Source organism: Rhinoderma darwinii, chromosome 2, assembly GCF_050947455.1.
Source record: "Rhinoderma darwinii isolate aRhiDar2 chromosome 2, aRhiDar2.hap1, whole genome shotgun sequence".
Classification (NCBI taxonomy): Eukaryota; Metazoa; Chordata; class Amphibia; order Anura; family Rhinodermatidae; genus Rhinoderma; species Rhinoderma darwinii.
In genome coordinates, this window is record NC_134688.1 from 195,961,792 (window position 1) to 195,983,796 (window position 22,005).

At 40.7% G+C, this 22,005-nt stretch overlaps 1 protein-coding gene across 2 annotated transcripts in view; it reads right to left on the reverse strand.

The window, feature by feature from the left end:
* The window catches only part of LOC142742677 (interleukin-1 receptor type 1-like), a 72,255-nt gene extending 50,834 nt beyond the window's left edge, over positions 1-21,421 (reverse strand). For both annotated transcript variants that reach the window (XM_075852683.1, XM_075852682.1), the window contains exons 1-2: positions 21,319-21,421; positions 4,397-4,464 (exon numbers count right to left, since the gene is read on the reverse strand). The gene's annotated coding sequence lies outside the window, so the exon portion shown is untranslated. The remainder of the gene's footprint in view (positions 1-4,396; positions 4,465-21,318) is intronic.
* Between the last annotated feature and the right edge of the window lie 584 nt (positions 21,422-22,005).

A 22,005-nucleotide genomic window follows, 5' to 3' on the forward strand; every position in this document is an offset into this window, starting at 1 on the left:
GACAAAATAATCCATACTACAGAACAAAAACCACTAAGAAAATGTTCAGAGTTAACATTATATCAAACAAAATATTATACAGTACAGACACTATCCCAAAAGTCAAAGCTGGAAAATCAACAGTCATCCCCTAAAACCCTGGAAAATATTGCGTGGGGAGGGGAGAGAGAGAGAAGAAAAAAAAAACACTAACAAAAAAAAAACATTACTCCTCAAATAACTACTAACATATTTTGTACCAGCCCTAAGGTCTTTTCCTGTTCAGGGGATAGTTCCATTATCCATCTGTTCCAGAGATTATAAAAAAAAAATTCCCCTTCCTCTTTACTTAGCATCAAGTAATGTGATCTTTCTAAAAGCATCACTCTATTCACCTTATGATGACATTCTTCTTCCCGTGGGATAACTTTTGAGATCCATTTATAAATGATAACCAATCTTGCCAGAAATAAAATCTTTCTAATTAATCTGCTACAACCACAGTCTATTAAGGCCCCCATGCACACGAACGTGCTTTTGCGGCCACAATTCCCCTGAAAATCCACGGGAGAATTGCGGCCCCATTCATTTCTATGGGCCCATGCACACGACCGTGGTTTCCACGGTCCGTACATGGACCAGGAGCCTGGACCGCAGAAAGAATGGACATGTCTTATTACGGCCGTGTTATACGGTCACGGCTCATAGAAAATAATGGACGCGGCTATGTGCACGACCTGCGATTTGCGGACGGCTCCCGGATGACACTCTGCGGCCGGCCGACCCGAAAATCACGGCCGTGCACATGGCTACAGTCGTGTGCATGAGGCCTAAAAGAGCAGAAGTGTCAAAAATAAATAGCTTCGGTTCGATTGGAACCTCTTTCCGAATTAATTTAGAAATAGATGCTGCTACTCCACTCCAGTATCTATGTAGTTTAGGACAACGCCACAACAAGTGGATGAGATCCGCTTGATGTACACCGCATTTCTGACAATTATTATTTCTTAACACCATAACCATAAAACAAATAAATTGGTGATCGTGATTTAATGATGCTTTTCCGATAAGTTTATAAAATAACCCCCAATCGATCCTAATCCCATGATCCTTATCTGATTTTCTTTGTCATTTAATATGATTTCCTTCATCCCCTAAAAGGATTTTTTTTATATAGTGAGGACAAAAGGGCTTTCTAACTTTTTAAACATTCTAGTGATTGAAAAGTTGTAAGAACAAACCGTGATTTATATTTAATGGCCAAAGGCATGTTTGAAATCAATGGTAACGCAAACGGAAGCTATGTTTTCCATTTGCCTTTCCGTTTATGGATTCCTCCGACGGAAAGCTGCAACGGAACCCATAAACGGAAACCAACGCTGATGTGAACAGGCCCTTAGTTCCATCTTCATCATGGGAATTTTTAAATATGTTTTAGCACTCAGAATAGAATCAACAACAAAAATGTAAAGAAAAAAACCCCAATCTTTTACTGAGCTTGGCAATGCTGGCTGCCATTCCAAATAAAGACAAATAAATGCATGGAAATGGACATCTCAGTTAATAGCTCCAGCAAGAGCAACCAAATTAAAGAAGACAGGGTTAGTTAATTGAGTCAAATTCCCATCAACTGTTCTTCCTGCCTGTGACATTTACTCAGCCGGTCAAGGTGACTAAATCTTATAAGATAGGAGATTTTATTCAAATTTCATCAGTTTCAGTGTTACAGGTATAGTTTCTGACAGGCAAATAAAAAGATTCTTAAAAACTTTATTCAATCTAACAAGTAATACTGAAACCAGGATGTATCATACTTACCACAAAATGTCAGTACAAGTTAACTAGCAGCGGGTGCTATAAAATTATTATACGACATAAAAAATTTTTTTTCCAGAAAAGAAATCATGTCTACAGCATGTTAGTCAAATATGTCATAATTTTTAGATAGTGGAGGTCCAGGCACCTAGGACGACCACCAATCCCAAGAATGAGAAACTGCTAGATTCAGTTCCATAGAATAGTTGAGTCCCATTAAAATAAAGGAATAGGAATTTTTGAAATGTACAAATTTCTGTAAATCCCTTTCATCACAATGAAGAAGAACTGTGCACAGAAGACCATCTCTACACTAGATCTGGGGACCAGGTTTTGCACACTTTTGGGTTGTTTGACTGACTTTCTATATTAAAAATACAATAGCCAAACGATAGATACAGTATAGTATTTTGAATTAATGCATATTACCAAATTTAATAAAATAAAATAGTACACTTTCCAATTTCCAAATGAAATTACATAAGGTCTTTTCTACCTAGAATGTGTTTTACATGTTTTTTTGGGATGATAGAAAAATAGTTTTAAGAAAGGTAAAAGCTGGTGTTTAGTTATTAGTAATTCTTGGAGAAACTATAACAATAATGGGCTATGTGTGCTTTGTTACTTCATAGTGTTCATTGAGGGTATGTAATGTGTGCACAGTCAAAGAACAGCATATATGGGGCAAATCTACAAGCTCTAGACACTACAAATATTATATTGCAAAGATATTGAGAAGTGATAATAACCCAATAGCCTACAAACAGTAAGACCACATGCACACGACCGTAGCCATGTGCACGGCCGTGATTTTCAGGAGGGCCGGCCGCGGAATGTCACCCGTGAGCCGCCCGCAAATTGCGGACCGTGCACATGGCCGCATCCATTATTTTCTATGAGCCTGGACTGCAGAACACGGCCGTAATAAGACATGTCCGTTCTTTCTGGGGTCCAGGCTCCTGGTCCATGCACGGACCGTGGAAACCACGGTCGTGTGCATGGGCCCATAGAAATGAATGGGGCCGCAATTCTCCCGCAGATTTTCGGGGGAATTGCGGCCGCAAAAGCACGTTCGTGTGCATGGGGTCTAAGACAGGCCTCACTGGTGAGACAGTGACACTTTATTAGTTCAAGTCTCCTGAGGTGATGGTGAGCAGCACTTTAGCACAAAAAGAACTGTAGTTAGCACTGGGGAGAGTAACATGCACTGAGGAGAGGGGACCCCATATCAAAGACCAAAAAGGACCCCCCCCCATTGTTGCCAGGTTTTGTTTCCCAGAACAAAGGGCCTGGTGTTTGTTTACTGCTCCATACACTTTTTAGTTCTCTTCCAGACCTATTCCGCACATTCTTGCTTTCTAAGATTGCAGTTCCTCTGGATAGGAGTCCAGCACAGGTTCTTTGCAACCCAGTATCAATGGGGATGGAACCAACTAGGCCTATACAGCCAAGGGCCCCATAGCCACATGGTCTGCCACAATGATATGTATGCCTTGACTTAGACCCGAATGTAGGAAGTTTCCCTGCATATGGGTCACTAACATAACTGGTATCGCCGCGTCCGTAAAAGTCCAAACTATTTCAATATAGCGTTATTTAACTCGCTCGGTGATCGGATGAATATGTGTATATATATATATATATATATATATATATATATACTGTATATATTTATATTTAAAAAAAACACCCAAATTGCAGTTTTTTTGGTCACCTTAGCACCCCAAAAACATGGAATATTAGAAATGAAAAAAGTGATCAAGAAGTCGCATGTATCCTAAAATTGTATCAATAAAAACTACAGATTGCCCTGCAAAAAATAAGCACTCACATCGCTCAATTGACAGAAAAATAAAAAAGTTATGGCTCTCAGATTATGGCGACAGAAAACAATTAATTTTTTTATACAAGTAGTACAACATAAAGAGAAACATATAAATTTGGTATCGCCGTAATTGTATCAACCCATAGAATAAGGTGAACATGTCGTAAAAAAAAACCCCCAAAACTGTCGTAAACGCTGTTTTTTGCCAATTTCACCTATTTTTTCTTTAGTTTCCCAGTACATTATGCGGTACAATAAATGGTGCCATCAAATACTACAGCTTGTACCACAAAAAACAATTCCTCATACGGCTATGTCAACGGAAAAATAAAAAGGTTATGGCTTTTGGAAGGTGGGGAGGAAAAAAAACAAAAATGAAAAAACGAAGATTGGCCGTGTCCTAACCCCTTTAAATCTCACATTTAAATGAAAAAGTTTTACACCATTTCACAATTTGCATTAATTATAGAGTAATTTTACAAATATTTATACTTCATTCACATCTAAAGCTATATTCAAAATTCTGCTGGTTTCCTGTTACCAAAATGCAAAGTACTGTTGGAGCGCAGTTAACAATTGTTAATGTAGTCCACATAGCGCAGATAAACCACAGACATATACCAAGTAGCAACCACAAGAATTTTAAAAGCAGCTTTGAATGTGAAAAAGACATTAGTAGAAAATAAGTACAACAAAGTATTTTAAAGCTAACCTTATTTTAGCAAATAAAAAAATGTAAAAAGTAAAGTTCTAGCTCGACTTTGCAATTGAACTTACCAGGGGGAGATAGTGTTCAATAGCTCTTCATCTCCAGCTTGAAAGCACTAAGAAGCACAATTCGATACCTGTAAAACATTTTTTCCAGTCATTTAAAAAAATTAAGAAAGGGATTCCCCGCAAACCGCCCCTAACCCCCCCACCACCAGCTAAATCAGCATGACTACTAATGAAAGTGCAATTGAAACATTAGAAACATTCTTATATGAATCATTTTAGCAATAGCTCAAAGGCATGTAAAGCGATATATAAAATGTTTTCTGAGCAAAAAGAGATAAAGGGATAGCTTCTTATGATTTGTGACTTACGTCATGAGCTTAAACAGGTCTATGGCTACAGTCACTTTGAGGAATGATGCCATATAACGCCACAAGGAAGAGATTGCAAAGAGTATTAGTAATGTACCGGTACATAGAAATGATTATAAATAGAATGCTGCATACAACTATACATATAATATACTACACTTAATAATTGGGACTCAAATCTTTTTCCCCAAGTGAGTGGGACGGAGTTGCAACTGAACTGCAATACCAGACACACAGCATTGGCAAAGCTGGCTCTATGTCTGGTAAAGCTCGAAAGGGGCCATCATTCTATATTGATTTCCTCTTAGCTGTATGCCATCAATCATTGTTAGTACTGAAACCCTTTGAGTAAAATTTTGCCTTTTTTTATTACATTTTTTCCTCATCCGTTTTTTTAAAGACATTTTTGAAGGTATATTAAAAAGCATATTCACGTCTATGAACAAAATGACAGAAAAATGCCATACATTTAGCACGCCACGTTTTGAAAAAATGCCATTGACCACAAAAGCAGCATGAAAAAAGCTACAAACCGAAATGCTGTGTATACCTTCTCATAGCTTTCTATAGACTGCCAGCAAACATACGGTCACAGCAACTTAACCCAAAAAAAACTAAATGCTGAGTGTGAATCCAGCCTAAGGGTATGTTCACACTCCGTAAACCCCCCGAAATACGCCTGAAAAAATGGCAGCTGAACTCTTAGGGCATGACCACACGTAGCGGAATTGCTCTGGAATTCCGCTGCGGACAGTCCGCAGCAGAAATCCGCAGCGTACACGTTTCTCCATTGCCTTCCACAGCTTTTTAATTGTGTTCATTTACACGTTGCGGACAATTCCGCTGCGTAGCATAGGCTGCGGCGCGGAATTTGGTGTCCGCAGCATACAATGGTTGTTGTGGACGTGTAGCGGACTTGTTGCGGACTCATTGCGGAATTTCTCCATTGACTTCAATGGAGAGTCAAAATTCCGCAATGAAGTCCGCAGATGTTATGTAGATGTTATGTGTGGTTTTACTAACATGACATTTCTTCGTTCTGGCTGGACCTATGTATTTCTAGGTCTACAGCCAGACTGAGGAAGTCAATGGGGCACCCGTAATTATGGGTGCACACACGTAGAGCGTTGCTAGGCGACGGCAGGAAATAGTCACTGTCCAGGGTGCTGAAAGAGTTAAGCGATCGGCAGTAACTGTTTCAGCACCCTGGACAGTGACTTCCGATCACAAGATACATCAACCTGTAAAAAAATAGAAGTTCCTACTTACCGAGAACTCCCTGCTTCTTCCTCCAGTCCGGCCTCCCAAGATGACGTTTCAGTCCAAGTGACGGCTGCAGCCAATCACAGGCTGCAGCGGTCACATGGACTGCCGCGTCATCCAGGGAGGTCGGGCTGGATGGCGAAAGAGGGACGCGTCACCAAGACAACGGCCGGGTAAGTATGAATTTCTTTTACTTTTACTAGGGAAAGGGCTGTCCCTTCTCTCTATCCTGCACTGATAGAGAGAAGGGAAGCCCTCTTCCCCTCAATACGCAACGGTTAGTCCGCATCAATTTAATGCCCATTTTAGGAAAAGCCGCAACAGAATCTGCAATTATGTCTGAAAATACGGAGCTGTTTTCAGAGAAAATAGCCTATGATTTTCAGGCGTTTTTGAAGCTGAAAATGAAATTTGGAGCTTCTTTTGAGGCTTCTTTTCAGAAGTTTTTTGAGGCGTTTTTGAAGATGTTTTCAATAGAGTCAATGAAAAACGGCTCCAATTACGTCCCAAGAAGTGTCCTGCACTTCTTTTGACGAGGCTGTATTTTTACGTGCCGTCTTTTGACAGTGTCGCGTAAAATGACAGGTCGTCGGCACAGTACATCGTAAAGTCCATTGAAATGAATGGGCAGATGTTTGCCGACGTATTGGAGCCGTTTTTTCAGACGTAATTCGAGTCGTAAAACGCCTCCATTACGTCTGAAAATAGGTCATGTTAACCCAGCCTAAGGGTATGTGCACACGCTAGCTGGCTTTTACGGCTGAAATGACAGACTGTTTTCAGGAGAAAACAGCTGCCTCGTTTCAGCCGTAATTGCTCCTCCTCGCATTTTGCGAGGCTTCTCTGACAGCCGTAAATTTTGAGCTGTGCTTCATTGAGTTCAATGAAGTACGGCTCAAATTACGTCTGAAAGAATTGTCCTGCACTTCTTTTGACGAGGCTGTATTTTTACGCGTCGTCGTTTGACAGCTGTCAAACGACGACGTGTAAATGACAGGTTGTCTGCACAGTACGTCGGCAAACCCATTCAAATGAATGGGCAGATGTTTGCCAACGTATTGTAGCCCTATTTTCAGACGTAAAACGAGGCACATTACGCGTCGTTTACGTCTGAAAATAGGTCGTGTGAACCCAGCCTTAGATCAAACTAGACAAAAAAATAATCTGTGGGCGCAACATACAGCTATAGAGAATATTTTCATATGTCCTTTTATCTGTATTGTAAACACTATTATTATCATTGTATACATCATATCAATAGGTACTAATATAATATTTGTGAAATAATTGAAAACAAGTTATAACCCCAAGCCACAAGTGCCCCTCTGTACCGAATCAGCTTCAGAGGGGGTTGTCTGTGGCATAACCTTGAGAGCCCCCATTACTATTTCGTAGCTTGGGCCCACCAGAGGATCTTTTGGTCATCTTCTGTGCCAGTCCAACCCTGATTTCATATCTCTACCAACTTCACTGAATGATCATGTAACCAATCGGATACACTGCCCTCACAATCCACAGCGCTTCACATTTCACATGCTGCTCACTTTCTATTGCCTGCAGGGGTGGGAGATCACTCAGGACTTACATAAACTGCAGTTAGCTTGTAGGGCACCTCTTACCACACAAATCTTGTGTTCTTATGTGTTAGAGGTTGCAAGATGGCTGAAAGGAAATTAGTTTTAAAGATGGACAGGAGTTTGCGCTGTATATGTATGGCAGCCAGGGATGTCATCCTAAAAAAAAAAGGGCAAGGCCTATAACGTCTGTAATAGTAAGTAGCGGAGCTATCTGGTTTGCACAATATTTGTAGGTGTGGTCATGAAAATAAAGGGCATGGTTACAAAAATATGGACCGATGTAAGGTATTGCATCATCTCTTAACTGCACCTTCATGCAAAAAAATTACAAAAATTGAGGTGCTGGTTCCAAAAAAATAAGCAGGTTATTTGCGAATGAAGCTATATTTCAATAAAAACATACTTTAAGTTCCACCAATTCAAACCAGTACTGGACAAGTACTCTGCTTCAATAAGACTGATCAATAATAGATATCAAATATATATATCAAATATTATGTGGGCTCAGAAGCGGAGAATCTGGGTAATAAATAAAACTGCAGAATATGGGTAATACATTTTTAGTTGTATTTCTCTGGTAAAACATTCTGTTACAAAACATTTTTTTATTAAAAATGAATTTCTGAAAAAAAAAAAACATGAAATTTGTAAATTTCACCTCCACTTTGCTTTAATTCCTGTGAAACGCCTGAAGGGTTAAGAAACTTTCTAAAAGCTGTTTTGAATACTTTAAGTGGTGCAGTTTTTAACCCTTTCCCGCCGCAGCCATTTTTCGGATTTTCACTTTTGTTTTTTCCTCCCCACCTTCCAAAAGCCATAACTCTTTTATTTTTCCATTAATATTGGCGTATGATGGTTTGTTTTTTTGCGAGACGAGTTGTAGATTTTGAAAGCACCATTTCTTGTACCATATAATGTAGTGGGAAACGAGAAAAAAAATATATGTGGGGTGGAATAGGAAAAAAACAGCGATTCCTCAACCTTTTGGGTGGTTTTATTTTTACGGCGTTCACGTACGGTAAAAACGGCATGTTAACATTATTCTGCGGGTCAATACGATTACAGTGATACTAAATCTATATAGTTTTCTTTATGTTTTACTACTTTTACAAGGAAAAAACTGATTGTTAAAAATAAAATTTGAGTTTTGTCGCCACATTCTGAGAGCCATAACGTTTTTATTTTTCTGTCGATTTAGCTACGTCAGGGTTTATTTTTTGCGGGGCAATCTGCAGTTTATATTGGTACCATTTTGGGGTACGTGAGACTTTTTGATCACTTTTTATTTCATTTTTTGTGGGAGAAGAAGAGACCAAAAAACAGCAATTCTGATGTTTTTAATTTTTTATTTTTTACGGCGTTCACCGTGCGGACTAAATAATGATATTTTGTAATATTTCAGACTTTTACGGACGCGTCGATACTAGTCATGTTAGCTTTTTATTTTTTTTACATTGTGCTTCAGGGAAAATGGGAAAAGGCTTTTTTTTGAGCTTTTAATTTTTTTAATTTTTTTTTATTTGTTAAAAAAACTTTATTTTACTGTTTTTTACTTGTCCCCCTAGGGGACTTCGACCAGCGCTTGCACGATATACTGCAATACTAAAGTATTGCAGTATATCGCGTTTCTGACAGTCTCCTAAGAAGCCCTGCCGGAGGCAGAGCTTCATAGGAGTACAAAAGATGGCGGACCTGGGGGACTTCGTCAGGCCCCCAGGCAGCTGTGCCAACCAACTTCTCCCCCCGATCTCGCTGCGGGGGGGCCGTTGAGACGTTACAGGGGGTCGCCCTCCTCTTTTTATTAATTTAAATAGCGCTCAAACGGGATCCCGCTCGTTACCGGGAAGTGTCGGCTGTAACACACAGCCGACACACTCGCTCTATGGACCGGTCTCAGCCTGTGAGCCCGCTCCATATTCCCCCACCCGGCATGTGCCGTATATATACGGCGGATGTCGGGAAGGAGTTAAAATGGGGTGATTTATGGGGGTTTGTAAAGTATGGGCCCCTCAAAGCCACTTTACAACTGAGCTGGTCCCTGAAAAAATTGTCTTTTGAAATTTTCTTGAAAATGTGAGAAATTTCTGCTAAAGTTATAAACCTTGTAACGTCCTAGAAAAATAAAAGGATGTTCAAACAACGATGCCAATCTAAAGTAGACATATGGTTAATGTGAACTAGTAACTATTTTGTGTGGAATTACGATCTGTTTTACAAGCAGATGCAATTAAATTGATAAAATTGCAAATTTTTGCAATTTTTCACTACATTTTGGGGTTTTTTACAATTAAATACTGAATGTAGCGACCAAATTTTACCACTAACATAAAGTCCCATATGTCACGAGAAAACAATCTCAGAACCTCTTGTAAAGGTAAAAGCATTCCAAAGTTATTACCACATAAGGAAGTTCAAAACTGGCCGCAGCGGAAAGGGGTTAATTGTATCTTCCGGGGCCCTTACTAAAGTCCTAAAAGATATGGGGCACAAAAGACATTAGTCTTACCTCCAAAAAAATAAATATATATATATGTACATATAAGCCTATATCTACACATAAGCCTATGTTATAAATGTGGTCTTTGTTTTATACATATATATATATACATGTAAAAAACAACGACCACTTTTATAACATATAGGCTTAAATAGGATTAAATATACCGGCTCAGCAGTAAATTGCCCCTGGATATTACTTTATTAGGAAAATCAGTTCTGTGGGTCCTGAAACCTGTATCTATAGAGGAGCTGCCCTCAAATAATTTGCCCTGTCATAAAAACTTATTTATGTATGATGGTATACATCTAAATAATACAGTCATACAATTATCATGTAATACTGTTATATAATGGCCAAATAATATCACCACATCATGGCAACATATCATACCACATTACCACCACACACTGTTACTGAATAAAAAAACACTATGCAAAAAGCAATATTACCACCATAGTGACTATATAGTCATAATCACCAGTTCTAGACTGGCAGTTCTCATACTGTATAAGCGAATACCGTACAGTTTTATCCAGTTTCTTTTCAATCCAGCGCAGACCACCATGAAGACTCTCGTCCATGACTCCTCTCTGCAGAGTTTGCTGTCCAGACATCTTTAGCTTCTTGGTTTTCCAGCACCCTCCTCACCTATTTCCAAACTTCTACACAAATTTCCCATCCTACTGCCCCTTTAACAGTACCATCCTGCTGTTTCCCCTATTACTGCGCCTGCAGCTACCCCAGGTGCCCATTTTACCTGCTGTGTTTTAAAGTTCTCCAAATACTTCACTTCAGAAATAATGATGTCATAAATATAGTAACCCCATAAATAATAGTAATAGTAAAAATAATAGTTCCCCACAAAGCAATGTACTGGTCTTTGTGCCCCAAACACAGTAATAGTACTCCCTCATTACCCCAACACGGTAATAGTACTCCCTTATTACCCCAACACAGTAATAGTGCTGCCTTACTGCCCCTACACAGTAATAGTCCTGAGTTGAAACCACTGATTTGAGTAGTAAATATGGATGTCTGGTATTAGCCAACAATATTTATTGTGTTGTGCTCTTCATTAGCAATCATTTTTCTGTAAAATACATTCATTGTCCGATTTTTTTATTTATCAGTATGGTATATCATTAACTTTTCCCAGCTGAAATAATTACTAATTGTCTGATACAACTTCTAATTCTATTTTCTGGAACTGTTGTCTTAGTAATGTACATTCCTGGAACTGTAAATCATATTCACGGAGGAAAGAGGCATGTTACAAATTTCCCCTCCCTTCTCTTTTGAAGGTAGGCATATATATTCTTGGCTTACTTTCACTTTATCTATGATCTTCCCGGGTTTTGCGCATGCATAGTGACTTGTCTTGCGGAGTTCACGTGACATCGCAGGGGGCCGCACATGCGCAGTAGCTTCTGACGACTCGGGACGTGGTTCTCTCGTGATCTCAGGTCACGCGCATGCGCTGTGGACCGGGTTTTCATTGGTCCGTAAACGATCATCTGACATTGTCAGTCCGGTATTTAAGCTTGATATGAACACTTCATTGATACACCTTGATAAAGCTATCTATGTGAAACGCGCGTTGGGGTGCTTCTTCGGCACACCTTTACCTCACCAATGGGTAAGACATTTTTTACTTAATTATCTACCTGGGGCTTACTTCAGGGTCCCTGTTCCCTATGAACCAGCATTGAACTTTAAAGGTGAGTTATTTTTTTTTACCTTGCATTAGGATATTCATAGGTGACTTCGCCTTATACCTCTTCCCTCCTTGGAGATATGTCCAGCTTTTTTTTAAAGCAATCTATATGCATAATCGTGTTTGTTTGTTGAGCAAAAATATTGTCCCCACTATAATATTATATACCCAGGGTATCTGTATCACACATGTGATTGTAAGCTTGTTTCGAAACCATGTGGTGTTTGGTACCTCGTACACTCCTGGTTTGACTCGGCTCGTTCACCACTCTTGTTGCTCACGGTGTTTCCATGGGCAACTGCCCCATTTCCCTTGCTTTGTGTACCCATGTCTGTTTGTCTCGTGCACTTACTGAGCGTAGGGACCGCCGCCCAGTTGTACCCCGTCGCCTAGGGCGGGTCGTTGCAAGTAGGCAGGGACAGAGTGGCGTGTAGATTAGGGCTCACTTGTCCGTTTCCCTACCCCCATCATTACAGCAACGGTGATGTGAACAGGCCCTAACCGATGCTCTATTTTGTCCTGTGAGACATATGTTTATGAAACTGTAAATCATACAGCGTTAAACAAAATCGGCATAGTTTATGGGATTATAGAAGAAAGACCATCAATATTTGATCAGTCGGGGTCCGACTGCCAGGACCCCTGACGATCAGCTGTTTTGAAGGTGATGCAGGGCTCGTACGGTTCACAGTATTACAGCATTCTCCCATTCACTTCAATCAAAAAAGGTTTTAATACTGTGAACCGCCACTACTGCTGTTTCGGCGATTTACAGATGGAGCAGTGACCGGAATTAAGGGGAAGCAGAGCTCGTACGAGCTTCAACACAGCTGATTGACGGGAGTCCCGGCAGTCGAAACCCGACGGATCAAATATTGATGACCTAGCCTGAGGATAGGCCATCAATTTTTAGGGACTGGACAACCCCTTTTAGTGGTCGGCTAGTGTGCACAGTCTCAACATATGCAGAAATTGTAGAGATGTATAAAGTTTGGTGCAAAGCAAAAATGGAGCAGTTTTCCATAGCAACCATCAAATCACTGCTCTCTTCTAATCTGTTTTGTAAAATTGAAAGCTGAAATCTGATTGGTTGCAACTGAGAACTTGTTTTCAGACATTTCTCCCCATATCTGAATAGGAGCTGGTAATGGTGATGTTTTTTGTCTCAAGTAGAACTATATGAAAAGTGTTATGTGGAATTACTTAGGTATTTATGATATACTAGAAAAAGTACCCAGCGCCGCCCGGGTATAACGTGTATGTCTGTCTGTTCGTGTGTTCATTGGATTTTTCACGGGGTGCCCCGGAGGCTAATCCATGCTCTCGTATTTTCTTGGATTACGGGGAAATCGCTAGTATCCCTATATACCCCGGCAGTTACACACTGTTTATTTAAATTTTAACTTCCTAAATACCTAACAGCTAAACTGGTAGGAAATTGAGTCATAAGATTGTGACGGTGCCTGTTCATTAATAACATGGGCAGTTTTATTACCAGTTGGCCATAGACTATGGTTGGATCATAATTGAAAACAGCATCATACATGAAAGCCCACTCATTAGCACGCTAAGCATGATGTGCTCTAGCAGCTTGCTTTCTTGCCTAGGTTCGGGCAGGAGTCTCTGCGCTTCTGAGAACCACCTGCCTGATCTGTTGCTGAGAAAGCCAGAGTTTGCTGAGAAGTTTCAGCAGCTCGGGCAGCAGTATGACGCATTTGATTAGCTTGCAGTTGGGCAAGAGGAGTTTCTGCAGCTAGTAATGCAGCTTTCATCCTGGCCATCAGTAATCTGATTGGTTGCTATGGGTATCCGCTCCCCTGTACCTTCCCATCTAGGATTATCTTGTAAAGTGCTATCTGCTACTGCCAGATGAAAATAACTACTATAAAAGCGAATGTCTGTTTTTGCTTTTATAGTATTGAATCGTGATCATGTGATAATGGTTGATAACAGAGAACAACAGCAAGGTCGGGACATTTACGAAAACCTTCCGGAACACTGTATGTACCTATGTGCCAAATTTGGGGTCAAACCGAAACCTTAACTTCCGTTTCCCTCCCCATTGATCTCAATGGTGATGGAAACATTGCTAAAGGTTTCCGTTTGTCACCGTTGTGACAGGGTTCCTTTGTTTTGACTGAATCAATAGCGCATTTCCTACTGATATGAAGCCAACATATCCAATAAAGTCCAAGTGCAGGGTTCCATTTTGGAGACAGGACTGGTCTGAAAGTAGGGATGCACAATGCATCGAAACTTCGATACTGTTTCGTTACCATGCACCCTCAAACGGTTCGATAACGTTATTTCATGTATTTCAATACTAAGCTGTGCCGCCGCACAGTTTTGCATTGTAACACATGAATGTATGAGAGCGGGGCTGCGGCTGTGTAATACAGCCATTGCCCCGCTCCTGACAATAAGTGCGCAAGCGGTCAGCATGATGTGATGCGGCCGACACTGAAGACAGAACAAGATGGGCGCACTGCAAAACACCCCCATGTTCTGTCTTCAGTACCTGAACCGCCGCTCATTAGTGAAGCGCCGGCTGCATCACCTCATGCTGACCGCGCACACACTTGTTGTCAGGAGAGTGGCAATGGTTGTATTACACAGCCGCAGCCCCGCTCTAATGGCGGAGATTAGAGAAACCTCTCATCTCCGCCGATATTTCCCTGAATGCTGCGATCAAAGCTGACCGCAGCATTCAAGGGGAAAATGAGAAGGTGGGATGCCCCTTGGATCGCGTCACAGGGAATCCCTGTGATGCGATTGAAGGACATACTATATATGAGCAGAACGCCCAGGGTTCATTGAAGGACCCCAGGGCCGCCTTACCATATTTCCTGTTAGGGCATACTTAGGTATGTCCTAACAACTGACTGTGTACTATTAGTACACAGGCTAATGTACTGGGGAAATTTTTTATGCAGCCGTTTGAAAAAACGGCCCGTAAAAAAAACCCCCCCCGTAAAAAGAAGGGCATGTCACTTCTTGAGCCATTTTTGGAGCCGTTTTTCATTGTGTCAATAGAAAAACAGCTCCAAAAACGGACGCAAAAAAAACGGCTGAAAATCAGAGGCTGTTTTCTTATGAAAACAGCTCCATATTTTACAGCCGTTTTTCGTTTAGCATGTTAACATACCCTTAAGATGAGCTCTTTTGTACTTAGGTTGACTATCAGTGTCTAACAATACATAGTAAGGGCTCATTCACACGAATGTGAATCTTGTCCGTGTGGAACCATGCATTTCAATGGGTCCAATGGGACCGTTGTTTCTATTTTCCTATGTGTCACGCATCCCTCCATAGATTGTAGTCTGTGGGGGATCCATGACAACGCGTCCCGCATGTGTCTACCTCGGATGTGGTAAACTGCAATTTTTCACGTCTGAGGTGGGCTACGTTCATGTGAATGTAGCCTTAAAGGGTTCTCCAGCCTCCACCCTTTATGTAGGAAAGTCAAGGGGCTTTTAAAAGAATACAACTTTAAGTGTTTTTCAACCAACCTTCAATATCAGGCTAAACATGTACTGCACAGTTTTAGAGTCATTTATCAACCTTTCTATGCCAGGCATAGAAAGAAGCAGAAGGGCCCAAGAAGTCATAGAGAAGTCACAAAATGTCACAAATTCCAACTTGTGGCTTTTTTACATCTCCCTTGCCATTTTTGTGAAAAGGGGGCGAGGTTTCCCAAAAGGGGTGTGGCCACAGCAGCCCAACAAATTTATTATAATGTATGCCAGAATACTTTCACTTTGTGGGGCATAGCAAGGGAAAGGTATAGGCATGTACCAGGCCCTGTACCTTGCCCCCCCAGATCAAACTACCCCCATCAGATAATTAAATAAAAAATCAGGCTTCTCAGTGTGCTGTGGCACATACAAAGTCCTGCCGCCGAGCAGCATCAGGACGCTGTATGTAATGCAGCACTGATGATGTTGAGTGCTGTATCGCCTATAAGGCCCTGACACTACTCGACATCAGGACCTTGTTCGCCTCTTAATAAATGTGTTGCATTCTGCTCCAACTTTCTTTATCTTAAAACTGTCGTATGAAACGCCTTTATATTAAGACTGGCGTATAAAACGCAGGTTTTGTTGCAGAAATTTCTGTGATGGAAAATCAGTTCCATTCAGCTGCAGAAACAACCCCATTCAGATGAATGGAACTGATTTTCAGCCACAGAAATTTCAGCACCAAAATCTGTCGCAACCTGATGCTCCACAAATTGGGCGAAAATTTACAAAAAGCAAAGCTATATTGCTGCTTCTCCACCACTCTCCCTTGTTCTTCTGCCCCTTTGGGGAGATGGGAATAACCCTTTAATAAGAATGCTTAAGGAATGATGGAGGAAAGTGCATTAGAGGACAATTAAAAACAGTGATCATGCTAAATTTCAGGGACCAAGGGTGGAGGGGTACATTCGAAAACAACAGCTTTGGGCACAAAAGAGATTGTCCTACCCCTTAACCAAAGCCCCTCATTACTCTACAATGGTACACACAGACTATTCACCACAATAATTATGATACTGTGTGAGTCACCACCGATTTGACCATGATCCATGACTAAGAATTAAATGCGTAAGCTTGTCAAAATGATTTTTTGTTTTACGCATTTAGAAGAAAAGTTACGTTTTGTTTATACAGTTTTTAAAGGGATCTTTTCTATTAATCAAAGTCAATGGCAGCACTAAGCTCAGCTCCCTGCTCCCATATCTACTGATATTAATGTGCATGGTGTAATGCTTTACTTTCTACTGTTTCATTGTGGTTCCTTCCACAGTAGAACCTCATATAATCAGATTTAAGGGTTGTTCACATCTGCGTTGAAGTCTCCGTCAGCATGCTGTGCTATAAAATCCGTCCAAATGTCGAAAACCATGACGGAGACACGACGGAACCCATTAAAGTAAATGGGTTCCATCAGGTGCCATTGGTTTTCGTCATGCAAGTGATCCCGAGCTTCCGGTATTCTCGTTGTTCTGTTCCTATAAGAGAGCAGAACAACGGAACCTGGAACGCAGATGTGAACGAGCCCTTACTCTGTTAGAATCACAATTTAAAAAAGGGTTATCCAAACGAGACAACCCCTTTAAAGAGTACTGGATTTTGCAGATATTTATCAAGCTATAACCCTTCTACTAATTAAAAGCAGATACTGAAAAATTTTAGATTTTTTTTAAACTATTATTTTATTCTATTTTCCGTACATGATGATGGCGGTGCCCATTTTGCCTTAGCAGCTGTTGTGCTCTTTTAGCAGAATTCAGAGATTTGCTTGAAGGCAGTCTTATAGAACATAGGAGCCTGCAGTCTGGAGATAACTCATTGACTACTATGGGAGCGTGTTCTAGGCTTGTTCTGTGACTTGTGCAGAGGTCATTGTGGAGGGAGGTGAAAGAGTGGACCATTACCTATTGTCAATGGTGGATCCTGTTACCTGCTTCCAGCTTTATAATAGAGGTGTTGTTTGTCATTGTAATCCTGCCTGTGATTAGAATGAATTGAACTGAAGGAAGTGACCTCTACAGAACAGGAAGAGCCAGTCTATTCTGAGGCTCAGTGGTCACAGTGAAAACTGCAAGATTTCAGGATTATTTTTTTTTAAATATAGATAATGACTTTAAATGAAAGAAAAAAATTACCCAAAATTCTTGACAAATATTTTTAATATAAAAACTTTATCTAAACAGTAGGTCAATATCTAATGACACATTCCCTGTAAACCCTTCAGGTGACTTTCAGGATAAGCTGTCATATGTGTGTACATAAGGAATAACATTATTTCATGATTTCACTTGTATATGCCATTTTTTTTAGCAGTTTTTCGCCTCTGCAAGATGTATCTCTAATTCTCAGTTTTCTTTGAGCTAATGGGTGGAGCCTAAATGCTACCATGTCTTCTATACATTGTACATAGAAGAGGAAAATCCTGTTCTCCTATACCTATCACCTATATAGCAGCTGTAACTTGATCCCTCAGTGAGCTAATAGTTTGTCTCCTCTTGACGAAACCAAAAAAGCAGTAAATTCAAAGTGAACAGTTAGGGCTTATTCACACGAAAAGGTGTCAAATTGGGCGATTTGCATCCGTGCGGCACCTGATTTCACAGATTCCTCATAGACTTGAGTCAATTGAGGGATCCGGTAAAACGGGCAAAAATTGGCCATGAATATCTCACAGCACACGGACCCATTCAATTCAATGTGCGTTTCTGCTCACCTAGTCGCCCATTGAACTCTATGGATGCGTGTAAACCACGTCTAGCACACAGACGACATACGTGTGCTGTCCGTGTTTGACGCATCAGTTACATAGAAAAGCAGAGAAATACATTTTTAAAAAATAAGTGCTTGCACGGACGTGAAAAACGCATGCCACACGCAAAGCACACTGGTGCCAATACGCAACGCACACTGATCGCACACGGACATGAAATGTAGGAAAAATGCTGCATTTTTTACTCGCGCAAATCGGACACGCTCGTCTTAGGTCGGATTCACACGAGCGTGTGCGTTTTGCACACGCAAAAAATGCAGCATTTTGCGCGCGTTGCAATTCCGTGTGTCATCAGTGAATGGTGCGTGGCTGTGTGATTTTCACGCATATACCATCCAATACTAGCCATTGCGTATTGAGGTGAAAGTACTTCCCTTCCCTCTATCAGTGCCGGATAGAGAGAAGGGACAGCCCTTTCTCTAGTAAAAGTAAAATAAATTCATATTTACCCGGCCGTTGCCTCGGGGACGCGTCCCTCTCTTGACATCCAGCCCGACCTCCCTGGATGACGCGGCAGTCCATGTGACTGCTGCAGCCTGTGATTGGCTGCAGCCGTCACTTGGACTGAAACGTCATCCCGGGAGGCTGGACTGGAGGAAGAAGCAGGGAGTTCTCGGTAAGTAGGAACATCTATTTTTTTTACAGGTTGATGTATATTGTGATCGGAAGAAACTGTCCAGGGTGCTGAAACAGTTACTGCCGATCGTTTAACTCTTTCAGCGCCCTGGACAGTGACTATTTCCTGCCGTCGCCTAGCAACTCTCCTGTAATTACGGGTGCACACACGTAGTCACCCGTAATTATGGGTGCACACACGTAGTCACCCGTAATTATGGGTGCACACACGTAGTTTGCATATATATATAAAATAGCTCATAACTTTATCACAAATTATCACAGTGGCGCACGCTGTATGATAAATTTGACGCATCTTGCTAGACATGTTAGACACATTTATCTTCCTTATACCACCTCTTGGTTAGCTTAGTTAATGTCAGTTTTTTGTGCCAAAATTTTGCCGCAATCTTGACGCATGTGATCGGATTTAAGCCCTGCAACGTTACTGATAGATAATAAATGTGGCACACAGCATGTGCACTAGAATTCTGACTCAATTTGATCCCCAATTCTGCCACATTTTTGGGGAAATTCATTAAAACTATCATTTCAAACGCCATACTTAATATAAAGATAGCTGGAGTATGATGCCTCTTATTAAATTAGGCACATCTCTGGATGTCTATGTACCTGAAAGGGAAATCTACCCCCAACTATGAGCTGGAGTAGATAACCACTATCATTTACGCCAGATTCTGGCGAAAATTATAGTAAATCTGTCAGGCTGTGGCAGGCCAAACCCCCTTCCACTAAGTCAAGCAACTTTTGATGTGTTTGCGACTTTTCTATGCCAGAAAACTGGCTTAGAAAAGTTAATAAATTCCCCTCTATGAATATATGAATAATAAATCTACCCCAGTGTATTTATAAAGTAAAAACATTCTTTATGTATATTATTCTATATATGCAATCTGTAAATTGGTGTCTAAAGATGGATATTTATATTTTGAAATAAGGGGGTTAACAAAGGTATTTGAAATTAGGGCTGGGGAATTCTGACCTAAATCAAAATCACGATTAATTGAACATGTAACCTCGAATAAGATTATTGAACAATTATTTAGGCCACACCCCTATTTGCATGCTACGCCATTGAATTAATATTAAACCCCTGAGCCTGATGTATACTGCTGTACATAATATACCTCGTGACACTGCCCCCACACAGTATATTGCCCCCATAATGCTCCCCACACAGTATAATGCCCCATAGCTGCCCCCACACATTATAATGCCCCTATAACTGCCACCACACAGTATAATGCCCCTATAGTTGCCCTCCACACAGTATAATCCCCCCGCAGCTGCCCCCACACAGTATAATGCCCCATTAGCTGCCACCACACAGTATAATGCCCCCATAATTGCCATCCACACAATATCATGCCCCCATAATTGTGCCCTCCAAACAGTATAATTCCCCCATAACTGCCCCTCCCACAGTATAATGTCCTCATAGCTGTCTCTACATAGTATAATGCCCCCATAAATGACTTGAAATGAAATGACTTCCACGCAGTATAATGCCCCTATAGCTGCCCTCACATAGTATAATGCCCCCATAACTGCCCCAAAGCTGCACCCCACACAGTATAAAGTCCCCCATAGCTTCCCCCACGCTGTATAATGCCCACACAGCTGCCCCAAATAGTGGCTGATAAAAATAATACTATACATACTCACCTAACCCCGTTCAAATGATGAGTGGAGCAGAATCCTCTGCTCCTCTGATCTGTGCAGCTCGGCGCAGACAGGACCGATAACGTCACTGCCTCGCGTCCAGCGATACATAGTGAATGGTAGAGAAGGGACCTTACAGTTCCCTGCTCTACCATTGGATTCAACTGTATCTGTGTCCTGAAGATGCAGATACAGTTTAAACCAGGAGAAAATAATAATTGATAAAATCGAAATTCGCAAGATTACGCTGATTAATTGCGCTGAATTATATTCAAAGTTTGTAATATATCTTCTGCAATACATTCAATGCCTCCATGGATAAGGTGGAGATTGTGTACATAAAACTCCATGTACATATCTCTCATCCTGGACGCACTTGATGTAGTCCACCAGTCCCTGAAGTATTATTCCCTGACGCAGCAGTCCTAATATCTGCATCTTGTGCTTAGTTCAATGAACTGTGTTTGTACAAAGCCAGATAATCCCTTCAGCTACAGGAAACAGGCAAATTCGCAGAACGAATAAATAAGTTTTAGAATATGTGTTTTTTGTTATTTTTTCTATAGCTTTCCATATAACAGATAAACTGAAAACTGTGAGCGTAGATCTACACTAGCCAGGTAAGTTTTCATCAACTTTGCATAGGCAGAAAATTCAAGTGCACAGTATTCCCATTGTCACCACAGGATTGTCCCATCTCTCATATATTAGAAATGCTGAAAACACTTGTTAGTGAATAAATCTGCATTTTTTTAAATTGTAAAACACATTTCTAGCCTGTAACCATCACTCTAGCAGTCACATCTTCTAATGATATAATTATTCATTGACATAAGTAAATACCACTGTGCCAGGTATACACCACTTCAGGCCCTCACTATGAAAGTTTACAAAGATAAATTCCATATTTCTTAGACGAAACCACACACAGACACTGGTGCTATGAAACAACCACGGAAATGAGTAAAAAAAAGTACCTCTATATGTGGGTGATGTGTGCCCTGCCTGGGTAGCTGTCTGTCTCAGGGTGTCTCAGTACTCAGCATACTGTCTACATGTCCGGTATCACTTCTGGAAATACTTCCCTTCCTGTAGGGGAGGAGGAGAGACTGAGAATTTCGAAATCCCAGAGCGTGTTTGTACAGATTTGTTTCCCAGCATTTCCAGTTCTTGAACTGTGTGCTGCTGCCAATAGATTCTCTGGACTTATTAACTCTTTCCACATTTTTTTGGGGGCAGTAATATAATTGGAATGGAATTAATAAAGGGGTTACTTATGGTAGAGATATAATATTTATTAGATCATTGTCCTGTAATATAAATGTAGGGGGACATCACCTGTAGTGTTTTGTTTGTTTACTTAAGTTTGTCCGTATACCACTTTATATGACTACAAAACAGAAATCTATGTAAACACCAATTTGTTTCATATAATAAGGATGTGTGTATGTAAGTAACAACTACCCTGCTGCATGTACGGTTTCAAATATTTAGCCTTGGGACTGAATTTAAACATACTATACATTCCAAAGCCAGAGTACTTTTAGTGAGAAAGTTGATAAAATATGGAACTCCAATATAATGTGAACATTCAATATTGAAAGAAAAAGAAACGTGAAAATAGTCATAGCAATGCAAGTGGTGTTTTGGGCACCATCCATCCT